The sequence below is a fragment of the Photinus pyralis genome, unplaced genomic scaffold (assembly GCF_008802855.1).
Source record: "Photinus pyralis isolate 1611_PpyrPB1 unplaced genomic scaffold, Ppyr1.3 Ppyr1.4_LG4, whole genome shotgun sequence".
NCBI classification, from domain to species: domain Eukaryota; kingdom Metazoa; phylum Arthropoda; class Insecta; order Coleoptera; family Lampyridae; genus Photinus; species Photinus pyralis.
The window spans coordinates 33,318,699-33,339,835 of record NW_022170511.1 but is presented as its reverse complement, the minus strand read 5'-3'; the positions used below and the strand labels follow the sequence as shown (position 1 = coordinate 33,339,835).

At 34.6% G+C, this 21,137-nt stretch overlaps 1 protein-coding gene and 1 long non-coding RNA gene across 3 annotated transcripts in view; one reads left to right on the top strand and one right to left on the bottom strand.

The window, feature by feature from the left end:
- The window catches only part of LOC116168644 (cadherin-related tumor suppressor-like), a 119,577-nt gene that overhangs the window by 52,433 nt on the left and 46,007 nt on the right, over positions 1-21,137 (bottom strand). The window lies entirely within an intron of this gene.
- Positions 6,088-19,842, top strand: LOC116168649. The gene is made up of 3 exons (XR_004144805.1): positions 6,088-6,163; positions 6,214-6,258; positions 19,722-19,842. It is a non-coding gene; the product is annotated as an uncharacterized LOC116168649 (long non-coding RNA).

Below are 21,137 nucleotides of genomic sequence, written 5' to 3'. Positions count from 1 at the left end.
AAATGTCGTAGGGGTTTGGAATTTGGAGGAAACATAGCTTGTTTTATGATAAAGAAGAAGATAATTTTTGGGCCCATAAAGTTGAACCGTTTCCAAGATCTCACGATTTCTGAAAAAAAACACCTCTTTTTCAAGGGGATGAAAAATCTATTTTTTTCATCGTACAGAGGTGCGCGGGGTAGCAAAATTTTCGTAACAACTTACATTTTAATAATCAAAAATAAAAAATATTATTCTAATAGAAAAATTTTAAGAAAAGCGGCAAAAACGGGGGGAACAGTTTTAAGATATACCGTTTTTGACAGTAAGTAAATAGCTTTTTTTGCAAATAAATTAACGTATTGGATCCGTGCTAATAAAAATTGTTATTGAAATCTGTCTTATCTCTCCTCTTTAATGTTGCTAAAGTATTTTCTTTTGTTTCCTAGTGCTTAAAACGTCTTTATTAATTCTTTTTTCTGCATTTTTACTGCAATAAAAGCAATTCGAAGTAAAATCGAATTCTTATGCTTCCTGAACAATTTGTTTTTGTCCACTAACTCTTCTTCCTGCCTGTTTTACAGCTGATGGGATTAAACTGGGCCTGTTGATCGTTAATTTACAGGAATTAAGAATAAAATCCTCGCGAAGTTTATTCCAGGTTTTACATCTCAAATCATTTGCTTTTTGGCCGGTAAAACTAACGTTCTTATTGCAGATTTTGCAAGTTTATCAACAGGCCCAACGCAATTGCATCAGCATAAAACAGGCAGGAAGAAGAGTCAGTGAAGAAAAAGAAATTGTTCAGGAATCAGCAGCCACAAAACTTCAAAATGTTTGAACTCGAAAACGGTTCATATTTTATGAATAACATTTCTTTAGTAAAAAAAAGAAAACAAAAGTCTGCGTCAATCAAAGGATGAACAAACAAAATCGGACCAATAGAAAAATTGTTAAAAGCGATCAATAAACACCCATTTTTTCCAACTTTTCTGGGTTAACCTTTTTTTAATACGTTGTGGCTCCAGGCCGGTAGCCAGGGTGTGGCAAGGTCCATTTAAGGATGTTTGCCCGACCTTTTAAAATAAAAATATTCAACAATAAATTTTAAAGAAATTCCCCATCGTTCCACATTTTATTTATTTGTGTGTTTGTTCGTTTAAATTCCAATTATGGCACTGGGGCTCTGAACATACATTAGGGCCTAAGATCAAATTTGATTTATTATTACATTTAGGGGATCGTGAAAAAAGTCGATATTATTCACTGAGGAAAACTTATTTAAAGTGATCATCCAGATCTTAACGGTGGGGAAGTTGTGTTGCTAACTGCAAAAATAGTATTATTTTTCCTTAGCTTAACAAATGCTTAACATAACTTAATTTCTTGGAGCACTGTGGATTTTGTCCACATGTCTGCCGTGAATTTGTTAAAATTTGAGTATTTATCATACTAGTAGTTTTATAACTTTTCTTAAACTGCTCTCACCTTGAAATTTCACATAATTTTCGTCTGCGGCGTGAAAAGTTGCCCACTCTTACTATCCGTTTGCCCTACCTTCACTTTCGGCCTGGCTACGGTCCTGTGTGGCTCCTAAAGAAACGATAAAATCTACTACCCCCTTCCTAAAGATTGTAGTTCACAAAGTACTAAAAACCTAAAATTGGACCTTTGAAATTTGTTGGAAATTATTGAATGAGTCGGAATGAACAAGATCCACCACCCTTTCACTGCAACTGCCATCATGCCACTAAGCAGCGGCATTTGTGACTTTTAAGTCATAAAGGTCAGTCCGCCTTACCCCTTATCTAATAACTTGCAAGCGAAAATGTAGTTCATTTTCATATAAATTGTAAGGTGCTGCGTCATGAAAACAGCAACCCCCAACTTGTTTTGGGTGTAATGCTTGCCAAAACCACGTCTTTTGTTCAAGTTATTTCTAAATTGTAAGGTACTTGTTTTTAAAAAACACACCAAAACTTCTATTCCCAAATGACATCATTTGTGGTTGCGATACCACCATAATAATTTCATTTCCGAAATTCCTTAACTAACACGCTTCAACTACAGTATTTTTAGTTAATTTTCATATCAAATTTAATGAGCTTGATTTGATAAATAGCCCTCGAAATTTAAAACATCTCTAAAACCGTCGTTTTAGATGTTTCACTTACCCAAACCACGTCTTTGCACAATGGGCTAATGAACTTGAATTTTCTACAGCATTTCTAATGTGCTCTACAACATCCCTAGGGTTGGAGATCAAAAAATCACCTCCTTGGGTAGGAATTTAGAGATCAGAAAGGCATTACCTAAACCTGGGTATAATAGCCGCAAGTTCAATCGTTCCATTTGTCGTGGTTGCCGAGACAAATACCATTAAACACTCATTGTAATAATACAAGTTCAATACAAAATTATCTGGTCTGTATATGCGAAAAATGGAAATGCACTTTTCGATTCTTCAACTTTAAAGAAGTTTGTGAATACGTTGATATATTGAATGAATTTTTGGACCCATTAAATGCCTCTAATAAGGTCCCGGATTTAACATAAATACAGAGAGAAAGAATGAAATTGCTAGTTACCCTTTTCGTACAGTTTTTAGGCGTGAGGTGACACAATTATCTTGAGTTGCATATTTCGATTTCAAGACATTTCATTTTGCGAAGGTTCATTCGTATCAAATTAATTCAAAATTAGTAAACTGTGGTTCTTGTTAAGAATGAAATTATCAACAGACTTCTAAACACCTGTTTAAAATACCGACGCGGCCGACGCAATGGACTACACATGTGTTTCCAATTTAAGACTCGGATAGATAAGATGATTGTAATTGTCGTGTATAAATGTTTGATTTGGAAAATGATTGATTGAAACTAACGACAGTTACATGTGTGGAGGTAAATTTCCATACACAACATTTAGTCACACTTCACCATATTGTCCAACTCCAAAATCATTTTGCATTGTATGCCCATTGCCCAATCTTTAAATGTAAAAATTCAAATTACTTACTGCATTTTACGCGTACCTGTAATCTGTGTTTGTCAAGATTCACCCTTAGCTTTCTTGCTTTCGGTACTAGGCACTCGAACTTCGAACCATTTGGAATTTTTGGAAACCATTCCGCACAAGATGCACTTCGCGTTAACACGATCGAATGATTTGGTCATAAGTTATATTTTTTATGGAGGGGCGGTAACGTTAGCAGGTAGAGAGTAATCACCTGATGCGCTTATCTGCACGTGCGGTCACTTTTACCTTTCAAATAATGGTTTTGCTGTACCTGATAAAATATGACATGTGAACCCATGAGATTAGGTTCTAAATTAATTTTCATTCTCACATCGAAACAGTCAAAATCTGACTTTCCTTATCTACCTTCCAATTGCATTTTGTCACTGAAATATGAGGGTTATCCAGAAAGTAGCAGACGTTTTGAAATAAAAAATTTTAAACTTTCTTAATTTTTTATTTCAAAACGTCTGTTTCTTTCTGGATAGCCCTCGTAGCTTTCTTTGGTTCGTTCAAAAATAAACTTTAGCTTCTAATTGTTTTACTCAATATTCCCACGCAGGATTTGAAATATAACAATCGCCAATATTGTTAATTTATAATACCTGTATGACGAAGCGTAGGTTTTTTTGTATATGAAAGCGGTGCCGACGGTAGTAAAGTATTAGAATGGAGTGTCAAAACCAAGCATGGGGAAGAATTCAATAAAATTTCGAAAGGATGTCTGAGGATTTATCCGATTTCAGAGATAAACGGAGAGCTGGCTACGGAAAAAAGTAACTTATCGCTACATTGCTGATTTTTTGTGTATCCTGATACATAGTGAAGTAGAAAAAGTCATGTCTGCCAGAGAGATCTCGTGGCTCAAGGTTGGGAGGAGTGGTTAAATATTAATAAAACTGCCAAATTTCTGACTATATTTACCTCTGGCGCTTTTTTGTGCAACTTATCAAGGCACATCTTTTTTGTATTTAACATTTTTCGCTATGGTGCTTACTTTTCGAGAAAAGCGCAAATTTAAAAAAATTATAAAATAAATAATTTAACTTTTCAATTTAGAATGTCTCAAAAACTAAGAAACTCACAAAAAAACTGTAATGAACTTTTTTGTAGAACTTTGTATTGGCCAGTGTGCACAAAAATGAATACTAAAATTTTTTTGTTATGGCGCTTTTAAACTTTATGCATGTGGTTCAATTATATTATGAACACGATAACTCAATGACGCCTGAACTGATTTTGATGAAATTTGGAATGTTATAGGGTTGCATGGGGAATCGCAAACGACCTATTTTGGTTTCGATCCGTTACGATCTTCAGGGTTTTGAGGGTGTTAAAAGTTTAACGGGGCCATAACGGATTTAAAAAAATGTTTGTAATTTTTTTCGCATACACTGGCTAATGTGGCATGACACTTTACAAAAAAAGTTTCTTAGTTTTTGAGAAATTTCAAATTGAATTCATTTTATAACTTTTCTAAATTTGCACTATTCTCAGAAAGTTGGTAATCCTCATAGCGAAAAATGTTAAATACAAAAAGATGTGCCTTGATAAGCTGCACAAAAAAGTATCATCCATTTTTTGCGTCGGATTCACAATAAAGGTGCCAGAAGTAAATATAGTCAGAAATTTGGCAGTTTTATTAAAATTTGACATTTATTTGACCACCCCTCCCAAACTTAAGTCACGGGATCTCTCTAACAGACATGACTTTTTCTACTTCACTATGTATCAGGATACTGTACACAAATTAGCCATGTAGCGATAAGTCACTTTTTTCCTTAGCCAGCATTTAGCCAAAGATTTCCGTGGATCTCCAGGTAATGACAGGGAGTTTAAGGGATTTCTTCGGTCGCTTGTAAAAATTTTTCTATTGGACTGATTTTGTTTGTTCATCTTTTGATCGACGTAGAATTGTGTTTTCTTTAATTTACTAAAGAAGTGTTATTATTCATAAAATATGGACCCTTTAATTTCGAAATAACGAATGGGTTTGAATATTTTCTACCGCTCCTGAATTTTTCTTTTATCTCTTCCTTGAATTTACAATTGATTACAATTTATTAGCTTTGAAACCATTTGTTTAATGTAAAAAATGTTTCAGACAAAACTCGTGGAGAATTTAGTCCTCTACTTCCAGCTGTATTACCGTGATGTTTAAGGGGAGCTGTACACTTGTAGGTACATAGTATTTTTAATTATAACAAAACTACTTCCAAAAATGACCTAAATCTGTGCTTCCGTTGAAAATTCAAATTTTAACCAACTTCGCATTTTCAGTTATAAAATTTAAATTTGAACTAACTTCACACCCGTAATTTATGATATTCATAACATTCACAGTTATTCGTTATTATTGGTTATAAAGCTAGGGTTCAGGTGCGGAAAAATTTCTAACGGGCCTAGTCTACCTTCCACTCCTAATGAAAGACTATGAAACATGTCACAATTTTGTGCTATTTATTACTAGGTATGACTTTAAAAATTCATTAACACAGAAAGAATACTACAAATACCTACTGTCAGGAATTAGTATAAGAGGAGAAAATTATTCATTTCGCACAAATAAACCAATTTTTGTTCGTTAGCGATTAATTTATAGTTATATGTTTATGGTACACATCAAAGAATGTTAGAAAGGCGCCATTAAAGTTAAAAAAAGAAACAATTTTATTCGACTCGCGTACAATAAAAATATTTTAGAATGACCAATTTTATAATTTTTTCACCGATGGCTACATTGCAGTTTATTGCAGATTAACCCATAAAAATAACTTTATTACTAACATTGTTCATATTGACAGACATTAAAATGTAGATTTTATTCCGCTAAATATTATTAGTATATCCATAATCGCGTGATATATTGTTTATATTAGTACTAAATTTTCCTAATTGGTATAGTTTATGGTCAGTTTCCAATTCTTCGCAAAATGTTTAAATGAGGTTTGTCGCCTAGTAACATAGAAACGTCCAATTATAATTTAATTAACTGCGGTGTGAATTTAAAAATTGTAACAATATTCCCACGTGGAGCGTTTACCAATTTAAATTAATGTTGCCTCCTTCCACGGTTCAACGTAGTAATTAATTAAAACAAATCTAATGGCATTTACAAATTCACGCCGCATCGGTACGTTTCCCGCAAAATTGTTCAACAAAGCAGGTAGGTTTTTGTTGCATCTTTTAACTCATTATGCAACTATCACATTTCAGTCGATAATTAATGGGAATCAAGGATGTAGTGAAGTTAGCGTTAAGGTAATCGGTTTCTTAATTAACGTAACAAATGTAATTTGCAATAAAATGTTGATCACTTATTTAATGAAAATTGTCCGTAGTAAGGAACTTCCGGTTTTCAACTGTTAACAGCGTTACCTATTGTAAATCTGATAAAATCGTTTCATTGATTAGTAGATGAAAGGGGAGGGCTAGGACCAGATCCAAAAGTTTAAAAATTAAAGAATTTTGTGCTACAATAGTCACAACTAGGCATGGGAATTTTTTTCGATATATCGATAGGTATCGATAGTTATCGATATATCGAATAACAATAGATAGAGCTAAAAAAATCGATATATCGATATATCGATAACTATCGATATATCGATACTTATCGATAAGTATCGATATACCGATACCTATCGATATGTCGATGACTATCGATATGTCGATAACTATCGATATATCGATATGTCGATAACTATTGATATATCGATATGTCGATATCTATCGATATATCGATATGTCGATATATCGATATGTCATAACTATTGATATATCGATATGTCGATAACTATCGATATATCGATATGTCGATAACTATCGATAGATCGATATGTCGATAACTATTGATATATCGATAACTATTGGTACGATAAAATTATGTTATTGTTGAGATTTCAACGAGCGCTACTATTTTTATTAATAAAATCCATTTTCGGGTTTACTCTCGTGTAAATTTACTATTTTTAGTCGCTCGAAGTTTCGGAAACTTAACTTTGCTCCCTTTCTCAAGAGAAGCGCTACGTCACATCATCATCCATGCCAAATAAACGCAGTAATAAAATCTTTAGAAAATAGATCTTTTCGTCTTACTGACGATTGCTCAAAAAAAGAAGCACTTCAAAAACTTGAACAAAATGTTGCATCAAAATGGCTACTCTTTAGATAAAATAAAGAAGACAATCAAAGGGTGTAATCATGGCCTATGTATCGGTATCTGATTGATGGTTACAGAGGACCAGTCACAAAAAAACAGAAAAAGCTAAGAACACTTCAAATTTAGATATACAGTTTCAATTGATTGACATTTACGAAATCTAACAAAAAAACTCTTGATAAAGGTAGCAAAGAAACGTCGAGTAACTATTAATAGTCACTTTACACGAGAATAAACCGGAAAATGGATTTTATTAATAAAACTCGATAAGATAACTATCCCTGTCGATAACTATCGATACGTCGAATATTTCTCTCAAATGAGATGTGCAATTACCGCTTAATTACAGCGGTAATTGCATTGTAGAAAGCTAAAGAGCCCTGCGATAATTGCACAGTTAATATGGTAACTCCAATAAAGTTGCAAGAACTGCATTCGGTTATTTTCATATTTTGTTAAAAGAGCCCTCTTGTCTTGTCGGGCTCTTTCGCCAAAATATAAAAGTAAACTCATGCAGTTTTTAGACACGCTTTCAAAAAAATTATCGGTAATATTATATCGATACCTATATATTAAAAACTAGGTATCGCCATAACGAGAACTATCGATATACCGATACTTATCGATATAGCGGTAGTTATCGATCTTTCGATAGTTATCGGTGTATCTATAACCATCGATATTTCGATAATTATCGGCATATCGATAAGTAAAATATATCGATAGGTAAGTACCCGATACTTATATCGATAGGTGAAAACAGTTATCGCCCATCCCTAGCGATAACTATCGACATATCGATAACTATCGACATATCGATAACTATCGACATATCGATATATCGATACCTATCGATAGTAATCATATATCGATAACTATCGATATATCGATAACTATCGAAATATCGATAACTATCGAAATATCGATAACTATCGAAATATCGATAACTATCGTTATATCGATAACTATCGACATATCGATAACTATCGATATATCGATAACTATCGATATTTCGATAATTATCGGCATATCGATAAGTAAAATATATCGATAGGTAAGTACCCGATACTTATAGATAGGTGAAAACAGTTATCGCCCATCCCTAGTCACAACAAAAAACACGCCATAACTTACGAAAACTTTTTGCGACGTTATCACATCTTACTATCCATGTAAGATAGAAAAAAGTAAAAACTACCTATTTTAGATATTTTTAGGGCACGACCATGTCTGAGATTTTTAAATAGGAGGCCGTGAATTCATGGAAATTTTGTTTTGTTTACTGTATCCATGGTGTCTAAGGCGGCCGATGCCAATCAATGAAAGCAGCTGACAGTAGAAAATGTCATTTCAAAAATTTGAAAAATATGATATAATATCTATAAATTGTCAGTTCTTACCTTCTTTTCCATCTTGAGTAGTTAGATCTGATAACATCCCAAAAAGTCAAACTTTTCGCTTTCACCATAGATTTCAGAAACAAACGTAGGTAGATTCTCTGTTTGTGGCATTAAAAGTTTCACAAAAAAAGACACAGGGTCAATTTTTTCGCCGAGACGTTAAGAGCTTTTGAGAGTAAAGGAGCTTTAACGGTATTCAGAGACTTTTAAAGGTTTTGAAAAACCTCCAAGTATCTACAAGAGCTTCTCTAGGTTTTCGCCTTTCTAACCTTCAAAAGGTTTCAAGAACTTTGAGCAAGTTCCAATATGTATCAAGAGTCACCGAGAAGCTTTTATGACACTTTAGAGCATTTAAAATCACAAAATTTATTAATCTTGAAGAACCTTTGAGGGATGTATGAAACTTAAGACCACCTAAAACTTTTAGGAGATTGTTGGTCTCTAAGATCTAAGACTTTTCATTAGCCAGCAAATTTTTCCTCTCCAAGTATTTTCAATTACCTCCGCACCATTTTAGTGACCATTAGAGGATCTAACCTTTAAGGGCGTTTAATAACCTTTATATATGAATAATTCACTACAATGTAAATTCTTTTCAATTAAAATTAATTAATTTAGAGATATAATATTTGCAAGTAGCTATAATCCTATATAAATCTGTATGTGATCTGACATGAATAAATGCAACAAATGGGGGCGTTGATCAGGGACGGACTTATTTGTGTATGTGCTTCACTATTAATGAAAGAAACTATGCGTTCGGATGTCAATTATTTGTAATCGGAAATCGAATTAAGTTTGCTAATTACAAGTTCCTAATCAATTACATTAACTTAGCCGAAAGGATTCATTAATTTCTCTTCTTATAATTGACTCATTTCATGAATATGCCTTGGAAGTGTTCCAAAGAAAGTTACACTGTTTTGGGTTGGTCTTAAATTGTGTACTACGGCCGACAGTAAGGTCTTCTGTAAGAAGCAGGCCCAGGATGAACTACACCTATTATAATACAGGCATTATTATTATTTTCAGTGGGACCAATAGAGTAGTCCATTTCAATCCCTAATACCAGTCCGCGCTCTCGTAGTTAATAGGTTCTGAGTACCGTCATTTATGCTTTCGCTCGTTAGACCAGAATAAAAAAGGGGCACAGTCAACGAAAAATATGTGAGCGTATTCTCTCCTTCCGGCTCCACACTTATCAGGGAATACTATGCGATCAAAAATGAGTTGCTGTCGAGTCGCCTTTGAAATTTTTGTTTAGCTGGGAAATCGTATTTAACTTGAACCAGCACAGCACGCACAAATAACTTTTCGAAGTGAAAATATTGGGTGCGTAGGTCGGAAATGCACTTTTTTGTTATCAGAATTTCCATAACGCGCTAGACGTAGAAGCTGCAGGATACCAGTTTCTTATTTCTTATAGGCGCCAACGCCATATTGGATTTTTACGGAATCAGAAAGAAGAGAAAAAATAATGTGTCACACTCTCCCTCTCCCTCCACTACTTTTACTTAAATTTACAAGCAAAATCAAACGTTTCACATTCATTTCTCAATAAAACATCCACGGGTAACTAGAGCTTGATGAATGGCTATGATGGCCATGCATTTAAATGAAAGTTGTTTTTTGTCCTCATTCCGTAACAGTTCAATCTAAGAAACAAAAAAGTAGTAGCCTGGAGGTTCTACATCTAGCGTGTTATATAGAAACTCTGATAACAGATTCAGATTCTCTGAAAAATTCAATTTCCGGCCGTTTAAGCCAAGGAAAACGAAAACGACTTGACATTTTCAGTTTTTCGGTAATAGGTAGGTATCTGATTTATTTTCAAAGATTTTCCAAAAACGTTTTTTTTAACAAAAGGGGAATAGATAGATGCAATTTATTTGACGAAGGGTGACACCCTATCCCCTCCGGTGGCGTATTGGCATTCTGTACTATTATTCAGAGCAGCTCTGGTCTGATTCGCAGTATACTATGGCTTCACGTTATGCGCAATTTGATAATACATTATATACTGCGATTCAGAGCGCCGATATGGTTTAGTGCTCGGTGTCGTGTTTGTTTTATTACTAAAATCAGCTAAGCACTTGTCGCACCAAACACTGTTAATATCTTCACCCGCTTTTTTAAATTTCGCTTTAAATCCATGTTCTACTAGTTCCAAATATATACGATCATTGAAAACTTATTCTCGTGGCACATTTCAACCAATGCCTCTTTATAGATCATTTTAGTGCAGTTTGAGAACCTTGATTACACACAAACAACAAAAAATATGCTTTTTTCTTGCAAAGGGAACACTTTTTGTAAGTGTATCATGTGTTTTATAGAAACCCATTATATACAGTGTTTCAGAACTCTAAACCATATCGGTGCTCTGAATCGCAGTATATAATGTATTATCAAATTGCGCATAATGTGAAGCCATAGTATACTGCGAATCAGACCAGAGCTGCTCTGAATAATAGTACAGAATGCCAATACGCCCTCCGGTGTGCGCACCTTTGGTTCGTGGCCTTGGTGAAGGGAATTTTCAGGTAGTGTAAATGCGAGTGATCTTGTTTTGTGCTGCAAAGTAGTGTCCTGGGATTTCCAGGCGAAAAAGGTATCGGTGAAGGAGATTTCCTGGTGACATAGCTAACAACCGACCTTGTTTGTGTTGTTTTTTGGTAAAAACTTTAAAGTTTAATTTGATACAATTCAGGCTCTCAAAATACACAAACGAACGATAAAAAAGATAATTGATAGAGACACAAGATTTTAAATTAATTAGAAATTTGACGATGATTCCTGTATCATTTCATCAGAACAAATTTTGAGGTTTTAATTTTGGAAAGATATTTGAAATACGTTTCAGAACTTGAAAAAAATTTTTGAGTTTCATTTTGTATTAGATCGATAGAAAAGCAGTTAGAGGTGTTTCTCTTCATAATTTCCTACATTAACATCTGAAATACCCGATTTTCAATAATTTTTCTAATTTCACTATTGCATTCGCGAGATTCTTCCGATTCAGCGCCATTTTGGGTTTTCCCCGAAGACCTGATAATAAGAATGATTTGCTTGGCCGCTTTCATATTTAATATACCTACTATGATTTTAAAGAATATTTTGTAATGTAATGTAATGTATTATTGCTAAGATATTAAGGGTTAAGTGGTAGAGCAGATGTATCACATGTTCATGCTGAACATCTGAACTTCGCCCTCTTAGGCTTCTGGCTACAATATAGTTTTTTTTACCGTTTTATATAGCTTTATGTTTATTTTAGAAGTCTAATAAATGGCACTTATTATTATTATTATTATACAGTGTGTCACAGGTAGAACCCTGGGTAGAACGCACCTTAGGGAAACGGCAATGTATATTTCGGGGGGATCCAGGAGGCCTTTGAAATGAGCATTCAACGTACTACTCCAATTAGTCCAGGGAATAGAGGGTGTTAACTTGCAAAATGAGAAGTAGTTCCGATTTTTTTTGCATGTCATAGAGTATAGACAGTCATCTGGTGGTTAAGAATCTAAGTTTTCGACCTCCCACCCCTTGTACTTCCCCCGTATCACCGCCAAAATCCCTGAAATTTGGTTGGTTTCTTAGTTTTTCAACCATATCTTTTTAATGGTTCACTTTAGAAAAAAATATTGTTATCAGAAGTTGTAGACTATAAAATTCTACATAACTTTGATATACACTAATTTTTTATGAAATGTTTATAGTGCCTGAGAGTTGGTTATATTTTTAAGAATTCTGAAATTTCTATGTAGATGTTTTAACCAAATTTTATAGGTACTTTATCTCTATAATTAAGGTAGATATTTAAAGGCTCTTGTGGCGAATGATAAGTTAGTCAGAGAGTACAACGCTTATTACCGAGGGGTAAATCGCTAGGCAAAATCGTGTACACCAAACTTCATACTTCACGTATTTCACTAATACTTCATGGACTTCATCAGTACTTCACGGACTTCATCAATACTTCACGCACTTCATCAATACTTCACCGAACTTCACGGACTTCACCGACACTTCATGTATTCCACCAAAAACTTCACGGACTTCACTGATACTTTATGAATTTCACTGATATTTTGCACTGGACAAAATCCCATCCTTTTTTCTACAGTTCTTGCAAAGCACTCAAAGCAGTAAAAGATGTAGAATGTATTGATATAAATGATAATAGAGGCATAACAAAAACGAAACGGTAATATAAAGTAAAATAAAAACATACTTTGTTTATACATAGAGGTAAGTACATAGGCGAAATTGAAATGAATCAATTTTTTAAAGCAATTTTTAAAAAAATGGGCTTTTGTTTGAGTTTTGCCCGCCCGTCGGACCCACTTCTGCGGTTTTGAACTACTTTTAGGGGAATGGTCCTAGAGTCCTGGAATTTTTTGCAATATGTAGCCTATACCTTGAAGGTGTGGCACACGGCAATCAAATTTCGCTGTCTTAAGGGAGGTGGCCTCCATCAATTATTTCCTGAGATGCTGTTTTTGAAAGTAAAAGTAAAACGTGCATTACTTTTACATACGGCAATCAATTGGCGCATGGCTTTAGTGGTGCAGTAAAAATTTTGAAAATGGGGAGGGGGGACGGGGGTAAACACCCGTTCCACCTTTCATGGTCTCATCGAAATAAATTGGTTTGCACAAACTATAACGTTACCGCGCGACTCTTTTTCAAGTTCAGTTCATGGCGCGGGGGGGGGGCGTATTTTATCTTTCATGATATTCTAATTAAAGGTCTCAACGAAAGGAATTAATTTCTACCAACCATAGTCCTCTTCTTCGATCCCTTACCGTGATTGGATATATCCCCTTATATCTCCACAACAGATTGTTGGAAGAGTACTCACAAAGGGCGATTGGGACATCTTAAAGAAATATATCCATTGAGCGATTATCTCGAAAACGGTTAATCGGAGGAAAGTACTTTCAAAGGCAAAATCAATCGGGGGTGTCGGAGGATTTTCAATGTCCTCCCATCAATCATCTACTAAGAAAGTAAATATCGATAACATGCTACTACCTTCTAACCCAACCATTTACTAAGCTATTTCGGTTTAAAAAATGGCCCTTTATCTTTATCTGCACAGGAGTTGTGCACCATTTATACTTAAGATTTTATAAGCTTCAAATTTCTGTTATACCTACCTATGCAGTTATACTAAATGGTTCACTTCCTATTAATGTAATGGGTCCTGTTAAAATATATCTTTTATTAACAGATTGGATATCTGGCTCTATACCATATAAAGGTGTCCAATTCTTCTTTTAAAAATTTCATTTCAACAAACAAACAAAATAAGCGGGAAAATATTGCTTAGGTCTTGTAAAAGGTATTGTAACATATTACCAGGCTGAACCCAATAAGCAACTCTTAATCCTTTTACAACAGGTTGCATTTTTAGGGGATTATTTTCAAGAATTATGCTAATGGTGTTGTTTGTGGGATAGTATTGACCTCGGGATTGACGTTATAGTCGTAAATAACTCAATGGCGTGGCCAGAAACTTGATTTGGAAGGGGCTGATGTACTAAGTTGTGGAGGGTGCTGAAATTTTAAGGAAAACAAAAGCCGCTATCCACGTGACAAATTTTCCGTCTGTCGATTTTATTTTAATATACCTAATAAAAGTGTTATTTTACCTGAACCTGATGGTAATAAAGGAAAGGATTTATTAAATTTTTAAAAGGAAACAATTTACGATCTTTGTACCTACACATAAATACGACGCAAGGACTATCAGTACGTCTATGAGTCCGCTGTCTCATCAGGGCGTCTGTCGCCTGTGTAACTGTCCTTTTGTTTTGTAGAAATGGGCATAGGTAAGTCTTTCATAAATAAATGCCATACTTTTGCGGATAAAAAACTTACCTTTCAGCATAGATTTTTTAATCTATACTTTCAGTTTTATTTCGCAGAAATTTATTTAATTTTACCTCGAATTTTAGTGGTTACAACCGTGAATTGAACTACCGTACGATTTTTGTTAAGGGATTTGAATATAAACTTCGCCACAACCTCATGCATTTTTCCAATAGTTCGCTTAAACTTCACTAACTTCACCAATACTTCACGGACTTCATCAATACTTCACGGACTTCATCAGTACTTCACGCACTTCAACAATACTTCACGAACTTCACCAATATTTCATGGACTTCACCAAAACTTCATATGAACTTCACGGACTTCATCATACTTGTACACCATACTTCACCAGTGGTTCACCCCTCCTCGCTTATTACATATATTTTCTAATCCTCTGTGTACAATTTTATAGTCTACAATTTCTGATAACAATATTTTTTTGTAAAGTGAACCTTAAAAAGATATGATTGAAAAACTAAAAAACCAACCAAATTTCTTTAGTTTTAAGGGTGGTACGGGGAAGCACAAGGAGTGGGAGGTCGAAAACTTGGATTCTTAACCACCAGATACTAGTTCTCGTTTTGCAGGAAATAGTCCATTTTCAGTCTCTATTTCCCGGACTAAATCTCTTTCTAGCACCAGACAAGCTCAATAACTTCAAGTTGTTATCGTAGATCCTTCGTAAAAAAATACACCCTTTGGCCATTCTGCGTTTTTTATGATCCATAATTTACTTGCCAACGAAACTTCCCCAAAGCGGTTTTTGGGGTAAAATAATCTGATGGAATTTGTTTTTTTCATAGGTTGATTCGTAGGTTTTTTATCGGGTTCCCGGCTTTTTTTAGTTTTTAAAAATATTGGGAGCTTTAATAAGGCGCACACCTCTCATCAGTTTAGAAGTTTATTATTACCAACAAAAAAAAGTTATTGGTTTCCAAGGAAATCGGTGTCATAAAATTTGAGCACTGGAGTAGGTCTACATGGATAGTAATTTCTTTATCTTTGACAGAAACATAAGTTCTCATAAAAAGCGGCTACTTTGGGGTCGTCCATTAATCACCTATATACCTATTTTAAAAACTTTTAAGATAAAAAATACAAAGTGATTTTGGGTCGTTGGGAGAGTCTTAAACCTCACCATGTATCACCAGGGATTAGCTATTGGCACTAATTTTTTGTTTGTTTTCTGAACCCAAACTACATGTGCAAAAGACGTGGCGCTGCTTTATTAAAGGGCAAGTTAATCACATAATAGTTTCCATATGATGACAAGATTAATATTAAATGGTGATTTGTAAGCAAAGTTTGACCAGTTCGCGAGATCCATTCTCGATTTGTAGTAACACATTTGAAACCGATCTCTTGCGGTTTGCACCTTCATATATGCATATAAGTGCAAGTGCGTTGCGGTTATAATAAGCAATAACTTACAAAGTTTTTTGTAAGTGTCGTGTTGTTTTGGCGTCTTGAAAGTTATGGGACAGATTTATTTGCGCGATTTTCATTCCGGGATGACAAATGGCTTACGGTACAGTACAGTTGCCCTTTGCAAGATCAAACTTCAACCTTTTGTATTCGCCTACCGTGTGTGCCATGGTGCTTTTGAATTGCGGACATATATCATAAGAAATTATGATCGCCTTCGGAATAACTTATAATTTAATTTGTTTGGTTAATAGATACCGAATACTTTTGTTTGCGATTTACACGCCGCCTGGACGGGCAGGTAGCACGCCGTGACTTTACTTGTTAGAGATGTTAATATTAATCTAAATCAGTAAGGAGATATTTTTATGCTTATATTCATGTATCATGTAAACATGTGTTGTTTGCAGATGGGTGCCTGCCCAAACTTCGCCTCGGTAGCTGATTATGCTAATCCCCCGACCGAAATTGCATTATTTCGCATTTTTAATGTTTCATATCTGTCTGCAGCACAACATCAGACACATACCGGTCCTTGTACCACGAAATCAATTTTTAATAGACTTTAAAAGCTTACATGCTAAGTTAAATAAAGGGGGCGTGATTGAACATTTGGCAGCATTGCTAAGGGGATTTTAATGTTTTTCATTTATGAACCCACTCCGGTCTTTAACCTCATACACGTAATATCAGAACCGAATTGAAATTTTAGAATTCATAACGGTCCTTCGAGCAAAAATTTGTAAATCTCACGATCATACGCCGTAAATTAATTATTGTAATTACAACGTGCGCAATAAAACCCCGCGCGCATAAATTTCAGTCAAACAATAATTTTAAATTGCACTTCATTTGTTGCAATTTAGGTTGGTTTATGAAATCACATTTTATAATAAATTGACAGCTCCGTCGTGAATTTATAATTGCAATTCTTCTGGTTTTAATTTGTAATTGCGGCGTTTTATTTTTATTGCCGCCACGAACGAAATGATTTAGTCAACACGTTAATAACAAACTCGAAATTATTTATTTATTAAGGTCGTAATGAACGAATTGCTTTTCGTGACAATTGATTGTAAACTCAAACCCTTTCCATTTCGACATCGGTCACGAATTTTTACTGTGGGTAAGAAAATTTAAAAAAATTACGCGCACTAATGGCTCCAAGCACTATTGCAATTTTCGAGCACTTTCTGGAGTAGGTACTTGGAAGTATCGAAATATAGAAGGTGAGGAACTAAATCCGAATGAGTATTTTTTTGGTTTACTGATGGTGCCTTACTGTCGAAACGTATTGCAATGCTTTGAACTTTCACGTGTTTCAGGTAGGTCTCTAGATTAATTGTTAACTGATCCAAAAATGATTGCAAAATATAAGAATCAGTACGATCAGCCTCTTTTTGCAACATTCCATTTTGTAGCCGTTTAAAAACAATAATCCCATTAAGCACTTGTGATCAAGGACGGAAAGCCGTTCCTTAATGCAAGGTTGATTATATTTAAGGTAATCAAAATTGAGTTAATTAGCATATAATTTCGGACAGGGCGATGATCGAGATAAGTGCGATGCCTAGATACGATTTTTTGAATAACTGTTATAATAGCTCCATTATTGAAAGAAGGCGCGACAATTAAATTAATTCAAAATGCAGGGGGCGCCGTTTTTATGTACGTAATACAAGTTTTACGGCACGTCGGGAAAATTAATTTTCAATTATACTAATTAATATGCAAAATAAAATTATACACGCGTATTTATGCGCTTAAGTAATGAGGCAACTTACATTAACCTCAACTATCTTCAAATAAGAAGGAACAGTAACGGAGCTGTCAAAAATATAGTTCTTGAAGCTTAAACGGAATTAATCTTTTAATTTATATCACATTGGCATTTTGATATTTTTTCTAAGACAGAGCACCGTTAGGTAAAATCGCTTCATGTCAGTAAAAACTGCAATTATATAATATTTAACCACTGTTGGCAAAACCAGCTACTTTTTTATGTCTATGGCAGGGCAATAATAATAAAATAGATCTCTTAATTTAATTACAGCGCGCCGTTGTAAATCTGTACAATGTAAACCTTTGGGCAATAATGCAATTTTACCGTAGATTCATTTTCAGGGAGATATAAAGCGTTGACCCGTTCGGAACGGAGCCTTTCCCAGTTTGTATCTAAATCGCTTTTTCCGTATTTCTTCACTTAATGGTGGACATAAATTCTCACATTGTTTGAACGTGAACTAACTAAGAATGATCCACTGCCGGCGATATTATCACTTTTGTGGAGCGTAAAAATAGGAAACTCAAAATTACAGGTCTCCCCGACGGAATTTTAATTGCGCCGGGGCACTCTTTTTACCTTAAAAACGCGAAAGAATACGCGCATAATTTAATTAATGACACACACCCATCGCTAAGTACGTATGCATTATAATAAACGTGGACAATACTTTGTAAATGTCGTCTTATACAACTTAAATGGGAGTTCCCATCGTAAGTTTAATAATTTATTAAAGTAATGATTACGGCGACGACGACGACGGTTAAAGAGATGCATTTGAAAAGGAATTTATGTAAAAAGGAATTTTGTAATTATGATTCGACTTAAATAACAATTTGTCCGAGATGTGAAAAGATTGTAATTTTAATTTTTGAAATACGTAAGTATATGCGTTGCGCATGCATTATAAGATTACGTTTGTACGTCATATTTGCTTAAACAAATTACTACGTTTATTAATTAAACATTACGGACAACCATTAATTGCTTTTAGACACAGACGCAGACTTGCTCCGACAACCGTCCCTAGCAAAGGTGCAGCTTGATTCAGTAACGTTATATAAAGGACCACATTCACCTAAGATTTTCTTAAAAAATACAAGCCACTTTGGCGATTGCCTTTTGAAACAAGGGTAAAGGGTTATCGCCAAACAAAATTGACCTCGTTTCCAATGCGTTCGACAGCTTTCTTCACGAAATTGTGGTCTTAAGTAAAAATGTCGGATTGAAATCTAGAAAGATTTAAATGCAAGCAATTTTGAACTAAATCCCGGTTTTCATGAGAACGCTGAATTGGACAAATGTGCTATGATTAGGTAACTGTTGGGGACTTGCGGTCAATGGAGACATAGAAGTAAATTCCAATGTATCAAGTTGCCAAATCGAAGCTGAATACGGAATATCTAGGAGTAGGACTAGGACTATAGTGGACAAACAGAAATTCACCCCTTATTTTGGTTATGAACTCTCAGTAGGGACCCAAATACCGATTCGAAGAGTTCCCACCTCTCCGGTGAGAGCTTCATCCTCTTTTGTCCAAAAAACCACCCCCAATCGTGACCTCGCGAAACTTTTACGAAAAAAAGTTATAGGACTTTTTATATTCTTCATTAAATTCTCTATGAAAAATGTCTCTTAGTGTTTTTTGCGTATCTCCCAACCAACGCTCGTAAATGACCTTGGAAAATAAGCATAGTTTTCAACGCGAAGAGAAAAATGAGCCCAGCGCCATTTTTTGCAGGCGATTATCTCGAAAAGTGTTAATCTGAGCAAAAAATGTATCGAATCGAAATTAAAAGCAGTTTTTTCTCTACAGTGCATTTTCTATTTTTGAAAAAAATTATACCCTTTGTTCCGGGGGTGTGGTTGGAAATTGAAATATAGTGACCAATTTTCAAAAGTAAGGTCAATCACTTATTACTGACAAATCAAAAATATGACTTTGCCCCGAGGCGCCACTAAAACTATTTTTAAATTTTGAGAAAAAAAACAAATGCCTTGTCTACCCTTCTTGCATTTTTTTTACGATGACAACTGATATTTCAAAAAGTAATTTCTTTCGCTTTAGCCCGCCTATTCTACAAGGGAAACTCAACTCACAAAGATACCATATCATAAACCGGGTCGTCGTTGAAGACCGAGTTGAAGACTTTCTGGATGATCTTCCCTTAGTAGAGAGAAATAATATAATGTTTCAACAAGATGGTGCTCCACCTCATAACCATGTATAGTAACCATTTTCAAGAAAATTGGAAAGGTACCAGATCAATACGTACTTTAAGTCGGTTTCATATTATTTTGTTAAATATTCTATTTTTCGTTAGGTTTTCCTTTAATATGTATAATAAAATAAAAATGTGAGAGTGATATTGTCAACCAAACAGGTTTTTAAAACACCATTTACAAAACGCCAATTACGATGATTGAATAGGGGAATAGTTGCCTATCTATCAAATATAAGATAAAAAAGAGGAATTGAGCCCACTTATTATACATTTTTGAAAAGAAAAAAAGGCTCTTACATGTAAGAGCATAATTAACTACACTTTAAAGTGAAAAGATACAACTGAAAATGAAACATTGATGATTGTTTTGAGTATATTTTAAAGCCATTCGATTCTTCTCAAAAACGTGTCTTAAGCACATGTAAAATCATAATTAATTTATTAAAAAAACTATTTAGAGGTCCCAAAGAAAATTATTTAAAACTACATCTTGTGGACAAAGGAATTCTGGAGAAATAAGAAAGAAATTTTTGCAAAGAGAGAGCATACTTTGAGGAAATGCATCGTACAGAGTGGTTCAAATTCGTGAGTCGCCATTGGAATTTCCGCAACGGTGAGAGATACAGTGTAAGTTAAATGGGGACCAAGTTTCTCCTTTTTGCGACCAAAAAAAGCATTTGAAATTTTTGAAAAGTCTTTGAAAATAGCTGAAATATCAAAAAACTGGAAATGTCAAATTTCGTTTTCATTTTTTCTTACTTAAACGGTCGGAAATGGACAGTTCCCTTTCGCACCTTTGGTGGGCTTTTTTTTAAGAATCTGAATCTGTAATCATAATTCCCAAGGCACGCTAGATGTGGAAGCTACAAGCTACTACTTTCTTATTTTTTTGGGCGCCATATTGAATTTTTACGAAATGAAATAGAGGACAACATTTCAAAATCAGGATAACTAGATCTTGCTGAATCGGCATGGCTATGATGGTGATGCATTTCTGGTTGGTGCCCCATTCTCATTCCGTAAAAATCCAATGTGGCGCCCACATAAAAAAGCAGTAGCCTGTATCTTCTACATCTAGCGCGCTATGGAAATTCTGTAACAGATCCAGATTCCTTGAAAGAAAGTGTCCACAGAAAGTGCTAACGAGAACTGTCCACTTCCGACCGTTTAAGATAGGCAAAATGAAAACGAAATTTGACATTTACAGTTTTTCGGTGATACCTCAGCTGTATTCAAAGATTGCTCAAAAAGACACGGAA